The sequence below is a fragment of the Falco biarmicus genome, chromosome 4 (assembly GCF_023638135.1).
Source record: "Falco biarmicus isolate bFalBia1 chromosome 4, bFalBia1.pri, whole genome shotgun sequence".
Classification (NCBI taxonomy): domain Eukaryota; kingdom Metazoa; phylum Chordata; class Aves; order Falconiformes; family Falconidae; genus Falco; species Falco biarmicus.
The window spans coordinates 27,579,359-27,602,755 of NC_079291.1; the positions used below are offsets into that span (position 1 = coordinate 27,579,359).

Here is a 23,397-nt window from a genome sequence, read left to right on the forward strand (position 1 = left end):
TGATACATTGCCCTCCAGGGAGGGGAATCTGCGAGTCCCTAAACTCCTGGTTATAAGCCATAAAGTTACAACAGACAAATAATAATGTGATACAGATTATTAAAGCTGCCTCACTTCCCCTGAACTGCTTCGCATATATTGTCTGTCGACTCTGAAGGAATAGATCTTTTCCTTATTTTAAAGTGGGAAAAGGTGCATGTGATCTAGAACAGAGACATGTATCTGTAGAGAAAGGAGGTTTCTTGACCAAAAAAAATTGAAACACCCTTCACCCTCCGGCCCCCTCCTCCCACACTGAGTCATTCAGGATGTATTTAATCAGGAAAATAACGGGATATTTTAGATAAATATTCATTAAAACTTAATGGACGCAGAGCAGTGACTGAGAGGCTCTGGTGTTGCAGTCGGACATACATGGCCAGGCTTTGGAGCCTGCCCATGTAGGAAGGGCACGTGGTGCTCACAGTTTGCACTGCGCTGCCTTCCTTGGATAGGGATTAATGTGAGGCTGACCCACTGTGCCGGCCGGCAGCACGTGTGCTGGTCTAGGGAGTGTCTGGTTCCACAGAGGGTTTGAGCATGTGCAGTTAAGGAGATAGTAGGCATTAGCAGCTCACTAATGATAAAAGTTATAAATATGGCATTGATTTCAGGAGCTGTCTGGCTAGTGATGTTTTCATCCTTTTAAACTGAATTGCAAGAGCTGAATGTATCGTACAACAGACATTCTCTTAATGTGAAAAAGAGTCAAATATTTTCATTTGTACTTATAAGTACAGTTGACAAATAAGGTATTGAATCTTCATCTGCTCATCTCCTGTTGTGCAGCAAATTTTGCGGCCCATTGCACTGAGGGACTTCTCATTTCTCAGTAAACATTGTACCCTTCAGAGGGAGGTGAATGAAGATCAAACCAGCCTCATGGTACTGAAGGGAGCACCTCTGAAGCCTGTGTCACTCTGCAAGAGGCTATTGTGTGGCTCAAAATGCGGTGGACACTATAAGGTTTCGGTCCTTTCTGGTGGTTTTGGTTATTAGTTTAAGAAGTTATTTTTCAAATACATCAGAATCTTTTTTGAGTTTAATAACATAAATTTCATCAGATTTACAAGGTGCTCGTTAGAAAGATGGTAATTTTAAAGGTAGTCTGTCTGCTTCCGCAAATGACATGGCTTTGTTGCTGCTAAGTTATGATTACCCGCCCGCTGAGGCTGAGGAGGAAGGGGGTACTAGTCTACCTGTGCCAGGGAGGTGCAATGGCAGCAAATAGTAAGTTTGTATCTAGGATTGGGTTGAGATAACCGTTTCTTCCATGTTTTTCATTCTAGTGCTGAAATAAACTTCTTCAGGTTACTTAGAGGCATAGCTAGATATGGACCTACTGGGATTTTTCCTACGCTTAATTCAGTCTTGTTTTGGTTTTTTGGTTGTTTTTTTTTTTCTTTTTCTGGGGAACAAAAAGGTGTTTAAGTGACTGTCTCCTACTTGTTTCATGTTAACATGACACCACCATCTCAGCTTCTCCCAGTCCTTGTTGCTATTTCCGAGAGGAAACCTCAGACCTTTACAGCGTTTTCCTTAGTGATGTGTACGCTGCACCCCATTACAGGCGATACTTTCAGTCTCAGTATTCATGTTTCTCACAGATCATATTTCCTTCATTTATTTCACTGCATTGTCATCACAGATACATGAAAACAAAAATTATAGTCTTCCTTGAAGGTGGGAAGCATTCCAGCTTGAAACTGCTCTTGTGCCCAGGTGATTAGAGCTAACCTTTACTCATCCAAGTACAGATATTGAATCAGGTTATTGTTCAGATACTGATAAAACAAATCAGTGTAGTTGCAGCCAACAAAAAGGAAAAGGGATTTTTTCCTTAATTAATAAGCCTTACATTCTGATAACCTAAGGGTGATACTAGCTTTCATTGTATTAATGACTTCTGTGCTGCCTGCAGTTTTGCCATTACTTTTAAAAATGTTAGTTCTCCTGTAAACTGCGTTGGAGAAGCAAAGGGTCACCTGGGAGGAAAAGAGAATAAGATACTGGTGTGACGTGGATGTTAGAATTGCTGCTGACAGTTGGCAGTGGCAGAACGTTCCCTGTTCATTTGTTAATGGGACTCTAAGCACACACCTTCAAAAGGCTCAGTGAATAAAACGGTTTGGTTATAAATTCATTTTCATGTGTAACTCATAAAAGAAATTGAATTTTTAATCCAAACATAATATGATAAACCTCTTTCTCCAGTTTGTTATGGAATTAATTGGGTATGACCCAACAAGTTTGTTTTTAAAAAGTAATTTTTCAGGCCTCAAAGTATATATTTTTTTAAAATAGATGGGCAGTAAACTAATTCCAGAATTTCAGTATTGTCTTAACAGCCAAACATGATGCATTAGGTGAGAGGAGAACCCTCATTTTTGCAAACAATAATTTCCAGCACTCAAAATTGAAGTAACACTGCAGTACAAGAAAGAGCTGGCTTCGCATCAAGGTTTTTAGTGTTTAACACCTATTTCTGTCTGAGCATATCCAGATTACTCTCATGATTAAAATTTTCAAAACCTTCAAGGAATAGTCAAATGTTATCTGTGTCTAACCTACAGGTGCTGTCATAAGACTTCATAGCTTCTGCTAGAAAAAGACAAGTATAAATACCTAAGACAGAAGCTGTGTCAGGGTTGAGAGTAGGCTATCAAAGATCTCATTTCAATGTCCAATCTAGGCAAATTTGAGATTTGTAAATTACTCTGCCAGCAGAGAAATGATGTCTTGATTATATTTTTAATAGTGCAGAATTCAGACTTCTTGTGTGCCTGTGTGAGGATGCAACATCTATGCATAATTTTATGCATGCTTATCTTATCTTAATTATTTGCTACCACTTGGCAAAAATGGAACTTTCATTTATTTTAGTTCTCATCTTATGGGTGAAAGAACTTGGAGAAGAAAGTGGAAAACTGATTAGCGAAAATACTTCTTATCCATACTTGCTATTGTGTAGCACACATTCGGAACACATTATAAACATATTCTTTCCACTCCCAAAGGGATACAGATCTTTTCTCTATTAAAATCTGATTTACAGCACAGGAATCAGATAATGCTTTATCTGATTTGACTCACCTGGCTGCTTGTTGATAACAGCTCTCGTGTCTAATAAATAAATAACGAAAAATCCAATAATGCCAGAATTACCCAGCACTCTTCATTAGGTCTTCAGTGGTGCTTTCATGGAAGATGAATAAGAATGACGGTAGAAATTAGCTGCACTGCTCATCGAAGAAGAGGTTGGAAGGTAATGGTAGGCTTTTGTAGCAAATGGTTCCTTTTCTAGGAAATTGCTGTAGAAAATAAACTTGCCAACTAATTTACTCTTCATCCCTATGGCCTTTGATGTGCTGTATGTCATACCTGTCCTGAAAATGCTGGCAAATATATATAAAAACTCTGTGTGTGTGTGTGTGATTGTACTTTCCAGATAATTTTCATGCAAATTTGCTGCTTTAGGCAGGAAGTTAAATTGCTGTAAAATGCTACCATTCAAAAGAGCTCCACTGTCATTTCACTTCAAAAGGCAATAGCAATAACAACAACAACAGGAGCAAGACCTTTAACTGTAGCAGCGGAGCATCCACTGACTACTAACTTCAGAGGTAGATAAACAGGATCCAAAATCTTTTTGATGCTGTTTACATTGTTAGCAACATTGAAATGTTTGCACTGTTTTACTTCATTGGGGTTTTGTTGATGTTGTGAATGGAACAAAAGATTACAAAAGCAACGGAGTTTTATGTTTTAGGAGAATTCAGAGTCTGAAAGACAAAAGAAAATGAATAACTGCTTAAAAAAAAGTCAGAGGGTGAGGAACTTTTCTGGGGAAGGCTGTAAATTGAGGCAGACAGGTATCTGTGCTAGTGAAGCTGTTTGTATAAGCACTCTGTCACCTGTTTCATAACTGAAGTAATTTTTATAGCACATTTTGCTGCTCCAGTTCGTTCTGACTGAGGCAAGCTAGGTGGTGCTCCCAGGAGTAGCTCTGTTTTCAGTGGCAGAGTAACAAGCTTCATAGCTGGATTCCCCTCCCCTCTGCTTTCCTCTCCTTCCATCCGTTCTCGTGTTTCTCACTGGTAGAAGACTTCCAATCTATGATAGATCCAAGCTGGGATCTATCTTCAGAGCTGCAGTGATGTAGTTTTTCCCTTATTCATTATGGCTCTTAGACCCTGGGTAGGGCAGGGTGACAGAAATGCTGCTGCTGCTCCCAAAGCTTTGGGTGATTTTGACCTTTTGCGAGCTGTTTGCCTGCGGGAGTGCTGCTGTCTGCCTTCCAGGGTCACATCATTTATTACAAGGCAAGGCCTGCTGAAATTCTTTTCCAATAAAGCAGATGTTCTGATGGTGGCAGCCTGGCATCCCACTGGTTTACTGCAAGTCAGCAAAAGCAACGAGGCCATTGCTTAGCATTGCATGAAATGATTTTGAAGCAAAAAGACTATTTGGCGTACATTAAAGGGCTGATGAACATCGAGCTCGGTTGTGCTGGGCCCCTAAAGCTGTATTTGCATTTTTTCCAGAATAGCAGCTTGAAAACTCAGTCAGACTTTGTAAAGGGGCTTGAAACGGGGCTTTGAGGTCACACGTTCAATCCATTTCCACATATCACAAGGAATGTTTGGAATTAGCGGGAGGGAGATTTGGTTCCAGCTCCTCTTTAGCAAGGTAGCAGGGTCCTGGCATTCAGTTTGAAAAGGCTGCTTTAAGGTGATAAACAGATACACTCTTCCAGATCACACTGCTGGGGCAGCGTTACTGCTGCAGGACTCCACTTAGGGGAAGATTCATGTGAGCACCTTCGTTCTGAACTAGCTCAAACCACGTCCAGCAACAAGTCCAGCCCAGCTGGATGGCCGTCTTTAATGGCACACAGGGAGCGTGTGTATGATCCTTCCATACAGCAGTAGTAGGCAGTAATTGCCAGGAAGGGGTAGAATAAAAAAAATCTCAGAGAGACTTCTCCAGCACAGCTGTGCACAGAGCGGATGGCTCTCCACAACCTAAGTAATTACTGAAGTAAACTGGAGGCACTTACTTATGTCTGGCTACATTGCCATGGCACACTGCAACCATGGGAACTAATTCCGTTATTAACACGGAGGTGAGAGGGTTGTCAAGAGAGCCAAACGCTGCTCTTTCCCTTTCGTCCCCTATGTTCCTTCAGCCCCTGCTTCTGCCAGTGTGAATGTAACCTGGAGGTGTGAGAAAACAGGTGCTCTGCTTCAGCCCGGCTTCAGCGCAGATGATCCTCATCTCTCCGGTGGCAGTAGATTGGTGAGGATCCAAAAGTCGCATGAAAATCAAAAGCAACCTGATGCTACTGAAGGATATGAGTCGTAAAGGCAAAGCGCCTTTCTGGGGCGGCGGGAGAGCTGCAGGCAGCCGGAGAGCTGCTGGGCTCCAGTGTATTTCTGCGGGTTTCAGTGGGGGCTCTGCGTTTCCATCGGTGAGTGCTGGAGCAGAATTTTTCCAAGAAAGAGATCTTTGAGTTTATACTAAAGACTTTTAACCCTAAAGCCATTCTCATCCATCAACCTGCCCATATGGATACTGGGAAATCATCTCATTTAGGCAATGGCAGAGGCAAAGCTGAAACATAACAGTGTACTTGAATGAAAGTCAGTGAAAAATTGGCTGGAGTACAAATGCTCGTTTGTCATATCCCTTGCAAATATACTTTAATTGTTTTCATATTTAAATGCCCAGAATCAGCCATAATAAATGTAAATGTCGCACTGCCGAGAGATTTCCAAAAACAAGAAAGCTCTCTGAAGCATGTGGTGAGTTATTGCCAGTTCCCAACATCTCTGCAGAACCACAAAAGGGCAAGGACCAGTAGGAGGACAAATCAGTCACGTCTGGCTAGAGTCTCCCAGAGATAATAAATGAGATGTGTTTGTCTGTGTCAACTCGGCTAACGAACAAGTGTGCTCTTTAGATTTTGGGGGGGTCGCACAAGCAGGTAGGCGTTACTGTTAGGAACCGGCTCCTCCTTTCCAATTTGTTTGTGGACCATTTAGTTCTGTTTATTTTTTAGTACATACTGGTGTATGTGATTGATCTCTTCTCCCCAAAAACATGACACTGAAGGAAAGTGTTTCCTCTGCAGTGATCTATTCCCATACCTTAATGGCAAACAGTTCTGGATATTCCCTCTACAGTGTCTCAATTCTTCATTCACTGACTCCTTTGTGGAGGAGTTTTCTGAAATACTCTGATATTCTGAATAGGATATTTTGAAATACAACACTTTGCACGTTGTATCTGAGGGGGCCCTGCTCTCCTCCAGGTTTTGCCTCTAGATGTTTCTGGGCAAGAAGAGGTGGGTTTTTCCTTGATGTTACATGAAGTTCTGGAGGGAACAGAAGTCTGGTGGATGTTGTCAGGGACTTTTCTTGTATGATTCTAAAAAGTTATGTTTGGCTGTAAGTTATTTATGGCATCCTGATGTGTAATTAATAAGCCGTTAACAACGGACTGTAATGAGTGTGCTCTGGAACTGTTAATTTTAGATGTACATGCCAATTACAGACCACTAAGCAAATCTGTTGTTTTCAGTGGAGTTGGAAAATATGGATTTCTGATAGTTGAATACATGTCTTGCCCTAGAAGCAGCTGGGGCTTCTTTGGGGCAGTAAATCCACATGGGGGAGTCAGGGCAACAGCAGGAAGGGGAAGAAAAAAGAGAGAGTGGCAAAACTGGGATGTGTGGAGATCACATCTGGGATTAGGAACATGTTTGAGGGAGAAGAAAGGGCAGATAACATCAAAATGTGGGAAGATATGAACGCAGAGATTGAGAAAATGAGAACAGAGGTGGTTTAAGCTGCCAGTTGACATCTTCCCTTTTGAAGCATTGAATTGAGACCAAAATTTCTCAGTCTTGTTATTTCTCTGCTGTTAGCAATCTCCTTTGTTTTCCACTGCTGTCCAGGGATAACAACTTGTTTCTGCTGTCAGTAGACTGGTCAGCTGAAGTGGTGCAGACCTGTCCACAGGATCTGCCTGGGCATTTGATTTAAAAACAAGAAGAAAAACTCTTTACTTGTCCTCTTATGGCTACCAATTCAAGTCTGGGAAATTAGGGAAAACCAGAAACAGAGAAATAAAGTTAAGCAGTGTTGTTGGATGTAATTGTGCTTATAGATTCAGGACACTGGCATCATTCAGTGTCCCAGGTGTATTCTCTGGGAATGAATCTGGAGCCATAGTTGAAGGTGTGGATGTGTACAAGCCTCTCCCACTGCAGAAAATGAGATACCTGGGAGGAATAAGGTGAATTACTGCTGAAAAGTGGGATTTTTTTGTGGTTCAGGCAGTCGGTTGTCTGGAGTTTTTACTCTATGGAAGTACTTTAGCTACTTGCAAGTTAGCTGTTCATTTCTCTTAGCACTGGAGCTGAGCTCTCAGCTCTCTGATGTCCCTGAGAGCTCTGCCTCGGTCCTGTAGAGTGCAGGATACTTCAAAATGAGAGCTGTGATACCATCCTTAGGATACCTACTTTTGACATCGATGTGCCTGTGCTTTTGCTCTGGAACATTTTAACAGGTGCAATGCCATTATCAATTCTATTGTAATAAGCAACAGGCAGAAACCCGTGAGGAGTTCCATGCGCATGCATTCAATGCAGTTTAAATCTGTGCAGTAAATAAGGCAGAAGGCACTATGGCGAATCAGGGCTCCAAGTGTGTCAGTGAAGAGAATACCATTTACTGAAACAAGTCTGGACTGCTTGGTTAATGTTACTGTATAATTAAAAGTTGAAAGCTAAAGAACCTGAATTAAAATTTCACAGGCAAGCTCTCATTCTGGCATCCCACAGGTCTTGAGTCCATGACTTTGCAGCCTTAGCATTTCTTAAGAGTCATCTTCTGTGTGGATTACACCCAAGTGAATGTGAGTGCATGTATTATTGACAGATAACTGTATGTAGGATGTCACATTGTATCAATACAAGTCTAGGTCAGCATGTGGTAGCTGAATTTCCTGTGTTACTTACGTTTTGAAGCTTTTCCATATATTTAATAGAAAAATACCAATAAAACCAATGAAACTTTTCAAACAATTCCAAAAAATTGTAGTATATTTTAAGTGAGTGGTGATACATGTCATCAACCAAATAGTAGGTCCAAATAAATGGAGGAGGAATGCATGTCAAGAGATCTTACAGTCCACAGATTGTACAGTCCTATGGCATCACTGCTGAAAAAACTAAAAAAAGGTTCCTCTTTTATAAGCTTTCAGTGTTGGGGGGTACCTTTGTAACAGCTTCTTTGGAAAGTCTCCTCCAATTAGAAATTTTTTTTCCTTTCTGTATTCTGTGAATACAGTACGTGATAAATATATTCTCATGCTGTTAAACATTAGAACACAGCATTTATAATCTAATTGCCAACAAGAAATCTCAGAATTGTACATTTAGGTTTCCCAAGCGTAGGGCATAACTCTATAATTTACACAGGCACCAGCAATACCAGTGTATCACCGCTGATTGGCATGCCACTTAATGATGCTGTTTATGAGACAATTTTCTAATCAGCTGCGTGAACACTCATCAGGAGCTTGCTTCTTGATTTAAAGCAGGGGAGTTGGAAAGAAAGATAGGGTTTGTTTTCCTTATAAAAACAAACTGGGAAAAAAAGCAAGTTATAAAGAGAAATATCGGGGGGGTGTTACATTTTACGAAGCATTGATAACATAAAAAAAAAAAAAGGCAAACCACAGTTATGGAGAGCTTTAATATCATAAATCTGGATTATGCATTTAAAAGCTCAATGTAGAGCTGAAAGCTGTTGCATGAATGAGTCAGTGTTCTTCAGGGTATTTCTTTCATGTAGTTTGAAACTGGGTGATGGTAGCTTAAACACTAACGTTCTGGATTTTAACAGGTGTTCTATTTCTGATCTTTGTTTAATAATAATTATGTAATTTGATATTATAGGTAGTCAGTTTAAGCTGAAGTACAGTCAGTTTTCCATTCATTTCACATATCAAATTTTAGTTTTCATCCCAATAAATTTAGCCAACCCTCTCTCCCACTCAAAGTATAATTAATTATTCCTTGATTTCTTATTGTCTATGTCATTATTTTGTTCTGTAATAGACAGAATAATTTAATATTTTAAATGTTACCTAAAACACATATAGGCTGGGTCAAGTGTGTCCAGCATAGAAGCAATGTATTATATGATTTAGGAGGTTTTAACAAGATGAGCTTCAGCTGACCTGCACAATTTATGAATAACTCTGGTACACACAAATGGAGTCAAGTAATCATTGTAAAACCCTTGTAAACACACTTTGCCATCCTGTGCTCTGTACATCCAATGTATATTGAATAATTTGTGTTTTATGAAAACATTAGAGCTTAATACTGAGCTTGCAGAATTAATGGGAGAATTACATGTTGACTTTAATATTAGTATGTTAATCTGGAGATGCCTCTGTCCCTTCCTTCACTGAACTAGGGTAGCTTAAGCCCCTGATTCATCAGAAGAATTAGGCATACATGTGACTAGTTCTGTGCAACATAAAGGCATTATTTAGTGTGTAAAGTTAAACATGTGCAGAAGTACTTACTACAAGTCAGACTCTGCAGCAGGAGATATAACCTTCAGAAATGCCTGAAATGTCTTTTCTGTATGTAAAATAAGGTGGTAGTGACTTTAATCTCAGTCTCCGGGGTTAGCTGTCAGTGCTGGTTCCTATTTGAATATCTCTTCTCGCTCACTCACCAATGCTATAAAGCTCCCTTTTCTAGCTCTGCACATTTTTTATGTATTGCTGGTTGGCTGTAGTAATTTACATGAATTCCTCCTGATGTTACTGTTGAATGTCTGGGCAAAGCATGAAGAATACATGGTAAGACAAATGACTTTCAAATATTTCTTGCATCTGGCTTTTTTACCAGTAGTTCAACAGATGTGGTTTCCTACCAATACAGCTGTCAGGTCCGTGCATTGAGTAAATTTGTCATACAAGGATTCTGGAAAAAGGGTTCTGGATACCTACCAGATTTTTTTTAAAATCATAAAGTTTTCATTAAAATAGAAAAAAGCATTAGAATATGGTACATGTCTGCATAGTTGTAAGAGAACAAAACGTTCTGGATAAAGGGAATTTACACAGTGGATTTGAATTATTTATCTTTACAGTGCTAAAAATTTGCTTTGCCTGCCATATGTAAAGCAACATTTTCAATCCACATTAAAACCGTGTATGTAGCCAATGCAAGGCACTCACTAGGGAACAGGGGAAATTTTCCACATCATGTTATGGGCTGGAATGTATGAAATAGTAACATCAACATAAATCTTACTTGTACTCCTATAATTAAGTATTGTTCCTTTTTTATTTTAAAATGAGAAGGGTTGCTGTGTTTACCTTTTAACATTCCAAAAGCCTGTAAACTGTTTTTTGGCAAGTGCAACTCAACAAATGCTGGCAGTACTCTGAAAGACAGCTTTCTGTTGTGAGCTTGTGTAGAGATTTATATTGCTCATTTGCAATATACAGTAGGAAGGTTGGTTGGTTCCTCAGAGCTGGTGCATGCCACTTTCTCTTTGCTGCTGCCTTTTGTTATCCTGTGTGTTTATGTTAGGGTAGTTCTGGAACAGACTTGGACCATTTAAGACTTGACTTGGATTTTTGGGAGCTCTCCTGCTGGTAATTAGTTTTACATCCCAAATATCTCAAGTAAACATTGTTGTCTGTGAATCTTTAGATTAGCTTGTGTCCTTTTTTAATGCCTCCACGATTACTTTAGTGTCCCAGCTGAAATCAGCTCAAAAGAATTTTAGTCACTGTTGCGAAATTCACTTTTTCCAGTTTCTGCCATTCTCTGACTTCCCAGGGTGGTGATTCCCTAAATGTTCATCAGTCTTGGTTTTGCACCCATGTTTCCTGAATTTCTCTGGTGATTTTGTGGTCTACCTCCTCTGATGCCATTTTCAAAAAATCCTTTCAGAAGTTACTAATAATGAAGACAGTCTTTAAAAACAAAAAACAAAAAAAAAACCAACACACAAACAAAAACCCCCAAAAACCTAATTGCCATTATGGCACAGCACCACTTGCTGACTCAGTGGGTAGCACACCAGGCTGGGGATCCAGCGGCAGAGCTGGAACACATCATTAGCTCTCGTTAGTATACTGCCTCTCTTCTCCTACTGTTTGTCTTGTTAACTCTTTGGGGCAGGGACTGTCTACTGTGCTGGGTCTGTACAGTGCACCCTGTCCTGCCTGGTAGTCGCGTACCACAGGGATAAACATGATTAATTGTAATTGGGAAATGACTTCTGGAGTTACAGTTGAAAGTTAATAGCATGGAATGATTCCTGATTTTAAATAAATGCATATTATGTATGTGTTAGAGGCTGCATCTGGATTATTAGCTTCAGAAATTGTACTGTGGGAAGAGAAGAAATTCATTGTTTAACATACAGTGCCATCTACAGAACTGGTTGTGCAGCCTGCACTTCATACAATTGTGGGGGGTTTTGGTTGTGGTTTTGTTGCTTTGTTTCTTTTTTGTCACAGCACAGTGGACATCCATGGCTAGAGAGTGTGTTAGAAGCTTTTTGCAATGCCTGCAGAATTGGAGGGCAGCAGCCCAGAGCCCTGGGGCCTGGTGGAGCCCCCACTGAAGTGCTAGGGTGCTGCTGCTGCTGCTGCTGCTGCTGCTGCTGCTGCTGCTGCTGCTTTGGAAGTTGGTTCCACCACCCAGATACCCAAATGGGGGGTGGGTTGTGTGCTCACCCACTTCAGCTGGGATCCACAATGTCTGTAGCCAGGCTTCACCAACAGCACCCATAACTGCCTTCCTCCTAGAAGCCTGAACTCTTGAGGTTTGGGTTGGGTTGGGTTTGGGGTTTTTTTTCTTAATACAACTCTTTCTACAAATGCTGCATCTGCCACTAATTTTTCTAGAAGCGTGTGACCTGCTGCGGTGGTCTGACAGACACACAGAGGTGGAAAAATCAGGGAAGGGACCAGAGAGGAACAAGTCCATTTGGGATCGTGTTGTGAACATTACATGTAGCAAAGCACTCTGTCAGCAGTCCTCCCTGTTCAGAGTCAGTTTAAATGGGGGGGGAGTGGGGAGGATGATGTCCTCCGGGGTTGTTGCCAAAGCACGTGCTGCAGAGAAAACTGTTCCGTAGCGGTTGTGTGTTCGCAGGGTCACTGGCTGGAATGGCGGTGCTGGCGTGGCAGGGAGGGTTGGATTTCATCCCCCAGATCTTTAGAGTGCTGTTCGGAGAAATGTTAATTTCGGTGCAGAAAGCTGGATATTGTTATATTTTTTTAAAAAATGACAGGAAAGGTGAAAGAGCACACAAATATCACCCCTTCCACTCTCAGGAATCCATTATTTCTGTAATATAGCAAATTAAGTTACTGCAGTCACTGCAAACTGTTGTCTGTCCTTTTCTGTCTAACTTCTGAACGTTGGAAGTTATCTGATATTTGAGCTTTTACTAGCTTAGGACCTGCTGTTTGGCATCTTCAGCTTACTGGGGTTGAAAAAGAGAAATGGGAAGGGATGGCTGAGAATGAATTCTGACATCCAGGGCAGACACAAAATAATTTTCTGGCAGGTGATCTTGCTGAGAAGAAGGAGGAGAGGGGGAAAAAAAGAGAGGAGTCTTTGTTTTTTTATATAGTTAGAAGTAAAATTCAGTGTATTTAAAGTAGCAGCAGAGATAGACTAGGAGGCTGAGTGTCTGAGACAGCTGAAGTTGCACGTTAAATAGAGTTTATGAGACGAGTCTGCCATTTCTCACCTGCACTGTCACAGCCAGTACATGTGAGTGTGTAGGTGAGTGGGGGTGCATGTAAATAACAATTCCTCTTTATTTAATATACATTAAACCTGAAAAGGGACAGAAATATGAGTTAGCAGAGTGCTGCAAAATGTGAAGGTAATTGTGTGGTAGTTATCCTCAACATTTCCATCTTTAAAGTGGTTTTGAACTGCTTAAGTGCAGCAGTTACTGCAGACTGTGATTAGATAAATGGATGCAAATGGTAATTGTAACTGATGAATGATTGATGATGGCTTTATATGTTTATCATTACATACTGTTGTAAACACTTTCTTCCTCAGCAAGGATGGAGCCTGTAGGCAAAATGATGATGTATCAAATATGAATTCAAACTGTAATATTTTAAAGACTGTAGAGGGTCAATATTGTAGGCTGGTACAACCACAGAGCTGTTACCTGAGTAACTGGTGAACGTTGCCATTGGTACCAGTGGGCTGAGCACTAAACCTCTCCCAGCTGACATTCGGGGCCTGAATCCAAGTGCAGCTGGGAAGGTGGGTTAATAGGAGGGAGCCTGAAAGTGCAGGTGTGGGAGCTGAGTGCTGCTGAGTGATGGCTTTGGGTGAGGAAGACCTGCTGATCCACTGCTTGAAAGAAGAAGAGATGCTATTTCTCTTCATTCTTCTGTTGCTTCTTATGGTTCCTGCCTTTCTTCTCAACTTTATAGTGTCCTGTCTCTTCAAATTAAAGTCAGCCTCTGTGAATTTCTTTCACCCTGCAGATTGTTAAGGTCTGTGAGATGTTATTTGACAGCCATGGGAGTGAATGTTGTACACCCCCATTGTAAAAGCCATTTGGGACAGAACAAGTATGCTTGGATAATTGCAAGTTGATGGCAAGGAGGAGACAAACAAGAATGTCCCTAGAAAAGCAGGGTGGGATAAGAGATTTGTATAACCTAAATGATGCTATAATTCTGTTTGATTTGTCACCTGCCATTTGCTAATTATTAATCACAGTAACAACGTTGGGTAGCTAGATTAATTTAAAGGGATTTTTATTGCAGCAGCTTGAGTTTAATGTCAGCTCTTTGTGTATCATACAATGCCAAAAGTAACCTGTGGTAATTAAATTACAGGCTAAGTCTTCATCCTACATAAATTGTTCTATTCACTGAGGAAAAAATAAGCATGATATTACCAAAGAAAAGCCCCAGATCATTAGCAGCCTCTGCTCCCCGCTCTGTTCACTTCACCTGCAGTGCTGAAATCTGTCTGTTATTTTTACTGTGGCATTGTAGAAATGGCAGTGAACTTGCCTGCTTTTCCATCGTGTGCCTGCCCTTGAGCTTGTATAAAAGAAGTGAATTAGGTTCTGTTTTGTTGACCTTTTAGATGCAAGGGAAATGGTAGTCCTGTTTGCTTACACATCAAGTGCTGCCAGACTATTGTCTGTGTTAACCTTTGTGGAGCACCCTGATGTGATTGTTACCCTTGTGCCGGCAGCAGAGGTGCCAGAGAGAGTTGGGAAGGGATAAACTGGAGGTGCCATGCAGAACAGCTCAGCTGATGACATTTTTTTCCTGCACTGGAGAAAAAAAAGAGGTATTCTGTATGTGTTTAACTACTTAGCTGGTCTATGAGTCCTGTAATTTGCTTAGCCAAACAGAACTTCAAAACAGATGGTTTCTAAATTTGGGGAAAATAACCATTTCAGGTTTGTGGTTGGTTTTTTGTTTGTTTGTTGTTGGTTTGGTTTTTTTTTTTTTCCCCTGTGCAGTCTGCAGTTATGCTTTAGTACTGAAATTATTTGAAAATTAAACCGGCAAATAAAATTTGGATCTTTGCCAACTCAATGCTAATTTCAGGAACATACAATTTTTACTGTGTGTTAGGTTTTCATCTGCACATTTAGCCTAAGATTTGTTTATGCCCTGATTTAGTGTTTCTTGCTGCTTACTTGCATAAACACTACCAAATCAGTCAGAGTCACCAGCATATTTAGCTCCCAGCTGCATTTGCTAATAAAAGGAAGAACGACAAGTTCCCTCTTTCACAGAGGAGGAAGTGGAGAAACATAAAAAAATAATTCATTGCACTTACATAGCATCTGCCATCAGCAGTCTATATAGGTGCTTTTCCAAAAGTAAGTGCGTTACCTTGTCTGAAAAATGTTTTTGTTGTGAGAAGCTGCTTTGTTCCGAGTCTCTTCATTGAGGAAACTGAGTCACAGAGCATTTATCTGGTCTGAGCTTGTAAATGAAGTTAATCAAAAGGTAGGAATTCTACTGTCCTGGGTTTGGGGATTGTTTTCATCCTGATAGAAGAAAATTAGGACAAAGGGATTCCTTATTTGATATTTAGTATTTTTTTAAGATGTACTTAATTTTATCGTACATAGTATTTCAAAAGTGTATCTAATAAAGATATATTTAGAAATTCTGCTTTTCTCTTAGAACATGTGGTCATCTTGATCATTTTGTATGTGTCCATCCCTGAATGTGGAGAGGTTGTGTAGGTGTGAAAATGGAGTTTACTTCAGGGTCCTAAAAACTCAAGCGTAATATTTGGGCTCCGCTTGAACAACCCTTTAACCTTTAGCCGTCAGTGTGAGAGCACTTGTGTATACTCGGGTAACTTTTGAGAGAACTCATTGCCCAAGAGCTGAAGTTACCTTGCGCTGGGGATTACTAGAAGGAATTTTAGGGATACAGTTCATTTGATTCAAGTCTTTACTCCCTTGAGCAAGCACGCTGTGCAACACTTGGCCAGGCTCCATCGTGCAAGGCAGAACTGGGAGGTGGAACTCATTGTCACAGGATGCTGTGCAGACCACAGATAGAAATGGATTCAGGAAAAACCTGCTTTTGTGCCCTTTTGACCCTTAGAGTCTGTAGCTCTTCTTCCTCCTGAGAAAGCAGTTATGTTCTTCCTTTTGGGCTTCTGTTTCATCCTCTGCCCGGATTAGGGACTCACCCTTTCAGTTTAAATTGTATTTTCTTGGACAGAGGTCTACAGCTCTACGCCTTCTTCAGAAAGCATTCCCTCGTACTATGTACCGCCTGTACCATGGCGATAATATGGGGTTATGTCTGTTGAAAATATCTAACCTGCCACATCTTTTTTAACATCTCCACGCTCTTTCTGCCAGGGCAGTATTGGGCTGCTGTAAAATACAGCCTTTGATTGTCTGCTAAATTGTCAAACTCAGTTGGCAATCGAGTCTGCCTCAGCATTTTAATGGGCTTTGGCTGCAAAGGTTGTCAGAGGAGGACTTTTGCTCCTTTATTCAAAAATCTGCTTTCTACCTGGGATTTCCAAAGGTGGCACTGTAGATCTGCAGGTGTCACTAGACGTGGGTTTATGGGCCCAAAGCATGGAGTCTCAAGCAGAGAATGAGTTGACTTCCCTTCTGACTCTCTCCTGAGTCTTCAGAATTTTTAACAGAGAAAACTGTTTGGGTTTGTTTGGTTGGGTTTTTTTAACAGAGAACTGGCACGATTGTAGTTTCCTTTCCGGAGGCTTTGAAGTAAATACATGTAGTGTAACAGGGAATGCAGCCATAAGAGCACCTAAAAGCTTCATTTGTAAGAGCAGAGGTATGCACAGCTGAAAGCAATAGCCATGTTATGCCTTAGGATGTTGATCTTTCATTAAACACTGTCATTAAGCTGTGGTTGCTGACCAGCAGTGCATTGGTAGCAGCTCACCTGGCAGGTGGAAACTCTTTACTACTTTCCTTCAGCCTTTTTTGAGACATTATCACTTGTATCTCCTCCACTGTATGTCATCTCTGCGGGCTCGGAGGGAACGCTTTGCGGCAGGGTATAGCCATGAACAAGGCATGTTGCATCACTGACTTGAAAGGTAAAACTACAGTACAACAGCCACTTGATGGTGCTTTCTAAAGGCTGTAATGTCTCTTTATTTTGCTGCAGATATAGTAGCAGATGGCAGGAACATAAGGTTGCAGAATTCTTACCACAGCCGTTATAACTCTGTGGCTTTTATGCTACTACATAACGTTTATATATAGGGTGATGGGAAAGGAGGATGAGTGAACTGTATTTGCACGTTGTAGTAACAAAATCCAACACTGACGGGTTATATTTTATTCTGGAAGAAATGCTGCTTTTGGGGTTCATCTGATGCCATAATTTGCAGCTTGGTTGGTTATTCTTGTGGTTGTTGGCCTGTTGTGTAATAACCAAAATTTTGCAAACCTTTTTGTCTTGAGCTGCCTTGTCGTGAGTTTACATCTAAATCTGTAAAATATTTCAACTCCAAATTTAGAAAGGTAATTGAATTATGCTATAGGAAGCAAAATGTGTTATTTTTCACATCTTTCTCAAAGATTCTGGTATTTTAGCACCTTGCCTCCAAGGAATATCAGGTGGATGACATCCTTCACATCCATATACATAGCCATCACCATGGAAAAGAAAACCTTCTCCCTTCAGTCTGATTTTTCAATCGGATTCATTGACTAAAGCATTGCAGAGCTAATGTAGAAAGTAATTGAAGTAATATCCAGCAATGGGTTGTTGCTGAATTTTTCCCATATGCAGAAAAGCAGTATTATGGACATTACTTTTTAACTTTTTGCACTCATTTTTTTTTTATTTGGTCTCATGGGTCTGGAACCTGTGCAGCCTGTTCCTTACAAGAAAAGACAGAACGAGAAAAGAAAAGGGGGGGAAAAAAGGTCTGCTGTAGATGTAGGCATGTCTGTAAGTGTAGACAAGACTTTTTTTTTTTTTTTTTCTTGTGTGTGTGTGTATATATATATATGGTATAGAGGGGATAGTGGATTTACACTATCAGGGGCACTTCATTATATAGTAATCAGGAAAACCTATCTTCAGGAAATGAATGTTAGCTTTTGTTTTGAAGTAGCTCATACCTTTTTTGCTTGCACCGCCTAACTCTGGCAGAAAGCTTATTTGGCAAAGCTAAGCCCCTGAGGGTACGTACCTAATCATCCTAGCAACCAGTAGAGCGGTGATGGGCCTCGAGCAGGTGCAGTCTCTAGCCCAAAAGTGGTGCTTCTGGTTTAACTTTGCCTTTTCACACCGTTATTTCGTGTTGCATGAGTTGCACCCTCTGCATCCCATGTTTGCCTGTTCTTTACACTTCCATAGCCTAAATTACTCTGTCTCCCCACCATTTAGGTATAATCATATACTGGAAGAGAAATAGCCCATGACTTGAAAGTTAGCAACATGAATGGTTCTCAGCCTCATGTTCTGGGCCCCACAGAAAGGTAGGGAAACAGCGGGTCCTTTCTGGCAAGCAGTGGCAGTGCTGTGCTCAAAAAGATAGTGAAAAGTTCTGGGTTTGGGGAACCAAGCTTCCCCTATTGGAAGATGAGTGATGCGAAATAAGAGATATTTCCCATGTGATAAAGTGAAATTAAATTGATGGGAAGAAATGATGCAAAAGGTCCTGCCCCCTGATCAGTGCTTCAGCTAATGCACGGTGCTAGCAGGAAATTTCCAAGCTGCTGACCGTATTGCTTCAAAAGAAGAAAAATCATCCCATTGTTTGAAGATGTGGTGTTTTGTCTTGGAAAGAAAAGTGTATTAAATTATAGTACTTAGTATTTTAGACCTTCTGCCTTGTCAGATCAAGGTTCACTGGAGCTAGCAGAGGCTGATTCAAATATATCGTTTCTGCCATAGCCTGGAGATGACATTTTAGTCTCCGCTGTCACTAATCTGGCTGGGAATGACAATCACAGTGATAATTACATGGGAACTCCAGAGTCTCGGAGGCAAAGCAAGGCGGATTCTTCTCCGTAGAGAAATTGCTTCTTGAGCAACAAAAAGCAACAAATCGAATCCTCCTGTGTCCAACTGATGCAGGTCACCTGATATACTCAGATGACATTTTGTATCAGAGCAAAGCTAATTATTACTAGAATTGTATTGCCTTGCATGTTTTAGTTTTGGAACACATACATATTCATTATCCTGTCTGCTCTTGAAAGACTTAGCAATTGGTTATTACAGTTATATAATTACCAAATCCATCCTGTTCTTCTGAATGCGGGCTCGGGATGAAATGCAGGCTCGGGAGCCAGCAGGGAATACTCGGCTAAACTGAACTGTACTGAACTGAAAACTGATGAGAAAGTACTGCTTTCTGTAATGAACAGTTCACTTTGGAGCGCACCGGGCCGAGATGGTCTCGGGTTTTGTTCAGCGCTGGTTGTGTGTGCCTGTGCCGTCTCCTGTCACAGTGCGTGCCTGGGCAGCAGCATGTAACCCTGCCTGGCTGCCTTGTCCTTGGCTGCATAACATCCAACGTGCAATGTCCACAACATCTGCAAACTGTCACAAAGGCTCACATGAGGATGGTGGAAGATCTGAAAGGTGGATAATTTATTTGAGTAATGACACTGTCTGTAGTTAAAATAGAAAAGACACAAATGCTCCTTGGAACATCTTTTGTTTCCATGCATATTTTCACTCTTAAGGTGTTAGGACAATATTTCCCAGGGGAAATACTTTAGATTAGGAGGGACTTGTTCTTACCTTTGAATTTGGTTGGGAAGTTGTCTCTTTTTTCCTGGTTCATGCTTTTGGCTTCTGGTGAGACTGGTGTGCCCTTTCCTGTAGTTACTCCTAGTTCTGGTTTAAGGCTTGGTTGTCTCGCAAACCATTCGTACAGAACGTTACCAGCTTTTGGTTGGCTGTGTATTTTTAAGCCCTAAGTGAGTAAATGCATGTGCAAACAGAGGTGCAGTGAAATGTTGCCTATTAAAAACCGAACTCATAAAAACCTGTTCTAAAAGTAATAGACAATCAGCATCTTCTTTTATAGAGGAAAATCAATTTAAAAAGAAACAACTCTGAATATAATTAAACGTCATAACTCTGGTTTATATGTGTTTAATAGGTATAATAATACTTACCTACTGTATCTCACAGGAGCCTTTTGAAGTTTAATTAATTAGTGTTTATAAAAGCACACTGAAATCCTAAGATGAGAATAAACTCCAAGTACATTGTATTGTTGCTGTTGTTGTTTTATGAGCTATTTTGAGAAAAACCTGCTACTTCCAAAGATCCAGAATGCATTTTATCATTCCATCGTAATTTTACGTTCACATAAAGTTAGTTTCTCATTGTGTTTGTAAGATTTTCCTCCTCTTAGAATCAACGCTTAAGGCTGCTGTTTGCCTAAAACCCAGAATATGTATTTAAAGCAACTTTTAATGTTAGGTAAATACCATTTCTTTCCTAAATCTTTTTAATCTTTTCTTTTTTTTTTGGTCTTAATTTCCTGTGAAATCATGAGGCATAAATCAGAAGTGCTTAAATAGCTTGCATCCAGTCTCAGTGACAGCATTAACATAACTCAAACTATGCACTATACCGGTATTCAGGGCAACTTCTTAAATAGTGGGAAGACTATTACAAGTCTTGTGACAGGTCTCAATAGTTTATATTTCCTCATTATAGCAAATGAGTCCATCAGGATGTTTTTTTCAAAAGGAAGTTTTGCAGGAAAAATAAGCAGTTGCAGAGCCTCAGTCTTCAGTAGGAATGGAGATCTGGGGAGCGAGGGGGGTCCCCGGAAAGGATGGTATCACAGCCTTTCGTTAACTGTCTCAAAGATGAACTGCTAATCAGTTCTGAAATTAGACCACATCTTTAGTTAGCTAGAGAATCTAAAACCTTTCTCTCTGTGTGTAGGGGAGAGGGGTGGAGATGTCAGATGGGCTGGCCTGGAGGTAGGCAAGTGTATTTTCACTCATTTTTCTTCAGGTTCACATTTGTGACAAAATATTTTTAGACCCAAGAAATCCTTTTTAAGGTATCTAAATATATACATATATATATTCCCCCTGTTTATAGCTACATGTAAAAAAAGCAGTATCTGCATTCAGTTATTTGAATGTTATTGTTTCATAAATTATATAAGCTTTGGTGGTTTTTGTTGGGTTTTTTTTTTTTCTTTTTAAGCTGACATTTCTTCCTTTTCATCTGGTTGTATTATCATTGCCATTACACAGATAGTTTCACGTACACATCTTCAGAGAAATAACTCTTTTAACTAATGATGCTGACAAGTAATTTGTGCCACAGGTCTACAGCCTGAGGCAAGAGGAAGGACTTACCACCAGAATTAGCGATTAGGAATTGGGCTTATGTTTAGGAAGTCCTATGTTTAGGCTTAGGAATTGCTGGGTGGCTCTGTCACCTCAGAAAAAGCTCTAATAATTCTTAATATTTATTGTTACGGAGGAGCCTTCACTTTTAAGCAGCACTTTCTTCAGCGCTGGGCTTTCCCCATGCCGCTCAGAGTTATGAAATGGAGGAGGACACAGGCTTCACTACACAAGAAGTGTTTAGCACTTCTGTGTTTTTTATTATCTGATGTCAACATGAATATCTATTGTTGTGAATATTCATTGCCCATGTTCTGCATAGTTGTTCCAATATTCTGTCTGGATTTGACCTCATAAGAAAAAGTTGGGGTATTTTATTCTACTTCAGCAAAGGTTTCAATTATATTTCAGATTAGAAACATCATAGTCCAGTGGATGTCCGTCATCCATAGTGGATGGGGAACAGTGCTAGGAATCCTTAGGCTTGGGCATTTTCTCAGGTTTTGCTGGGTAACGCAGGGCCACTCCAAGTATAATTCTCCATGATTCATTTTCTCCCCTTCAAAAACAGGAATAGTGCCAGTGGCATCCTTTAAGTGGTGCGAGATCTACTGATGAACATTTCTGCACAAAAGCTGATGGTGCCAGTGTCATTCCTGGCTGGGTGACTGGATGTGTCGTGTAACGGCAGCAGAAGGCCTCAGTCCCCCTTGGTTTGCTTCTGTCCCCATCTTCTCACGGTCTGGGTTCCTTTGACTGGTAGTTTTGGGGAGGATTGGGACCATCATGTGGGTTTTGTTTGTACGGTGCCTGGCACAATGCAGGCTGAAGGCAATGACTGCTTTCACACTGGTAATTAAAACCGAACTTGGGAAGTGGACAGGATGGCTATGGTGATAGTCCGTAAATCCATCCTGCACAGAACTGCATCGTTCTTAACCCGTGAAATTCTTGTACTTACGGCGTTTTGATCTTGCAGGTTTTCTCATTCTGTAGATGGCAAACTGTAGATTTTTAGGCAAGCTGGGGTACTTTGAGAGAAAACACAGTAGCTGTTGGTCAGGTTCTGAAGTATATTGCCTCTGCTGCTTTCACAAAGCTGGTCTTAGGTGTTGGTTTCGCTGTTTGTCTTGCTAAACTTACAAGCTCCTTTGCCTTTTCAAGTGAAACTCTTTAAGTTCTTGTAATCAAACCACAGACAGCTAACTTGTTCTTTATTTAAACTACAGTGTTTGCACAAGCTGTACTTCCAATTCTATATAATTTAAATTCTTGGGGCGGGGGGGGAAATTGCCATTGAATATTTTAGGTTGTAGTTTTGGCTTTAGATGTATAGGGAAAAGTGTTTCTGTTTGCTATGTTTAAGCAAGTACTTAAACATATAATGACTTTAAAATGCTTCAGTTCTCATCAGATTTAACAGTAGTGCTGCTGAAAGGCTCTTGCCAGCTCTAGAGATTGGGATTTTAGCAACGCATTTTTAGAAGGGAGAAGATGAAGCCCATGAGATCTGCAGGTGGTAAAACTGAACAGACCATCGCTCTCTCCAGGCTCAGAGCTACCCTGGCCTTCACCCAGCCCCGCGCCGCCGGGGCAGGTGGAGGAGCCAGTGCTCATCACCTGGCCCTGCACACCCAGGCATTGCCCTGGCTGTGCTGCTGCAGCCCCACGGAGAGCGTGGGGCGCTTCAAAAAGGGATCCAAGGATCGCTGCTGAACAGGCAGAGGGTTTGCCTCCCTCTGCTCTCTGCTGCTTTTCCCTGAGCCTTTAAAATTCCAGCAATACCCACTGTTTTTTCTGAGGTGAAATGACCTATAAATACATCAGACTCTTTGAAGATATGTTGTCCTATGCCAGTCAAAAGGATAAAGACATACTATCCTTACTACTAAAAATAATTGGAGAGGCGCCAGTGAAGAGCCAATTTAGAGAAATTATTGCAGTGAGATAGATCCCTACATAATTGATATTTGGTATGGACAGATTTATAGAGGTAGCTGTTACAATCCTATTAAATACTTAGCTGAAGCACTTAGCTCTGTCACTTTTATTAGCACAGTTTTGCACACTCTTGCTGTGGTAATTTGAGCTGTGTATTTTTTATCTTTTCTGTGACTTCCTGCATTGCAGAGTCATCTTTAAAACTCCCAGCATCTTCCTTTATGCTCGTGGTCGGCAGATTGCGTTGACATGGTCTTCACACAGGAGCAAGCACCTTTTCCTTGTCCTGCCTTTGGCAGTACTTGCCCCCTCCATCTGGACAGATCTGCTTGGGTTTTTTCCTCACTTTGTGCCAGAAACATACTCATATCTAATATATTGTGTTCAAAGAAGCCGAATTTGCTTTTTTAATACAAGCTCTTATCTCTTACCAAGCATAGATCTACAAATACTGTACTATGTCCCCTACAGCTATTCTCTGTTTAGAGATTCTTCATCATGTGTTGGACAGATG

General features: G+C 40.7%; 1 protein-coding gene across 5 annotated transcripts in view; it reads left to right on the forward strand.

Annotated features, from left to right (window-relative positions):
- The window catches only part of TPK1 (thiamin pyrophosphokinase 1), a 313,220-nt gene that overhangs the window by 249,861 nt on the left and 39,962 nt on the right, over nucleotides 1–23,397 (forward strand). The window lies entirely within an intron of this gene.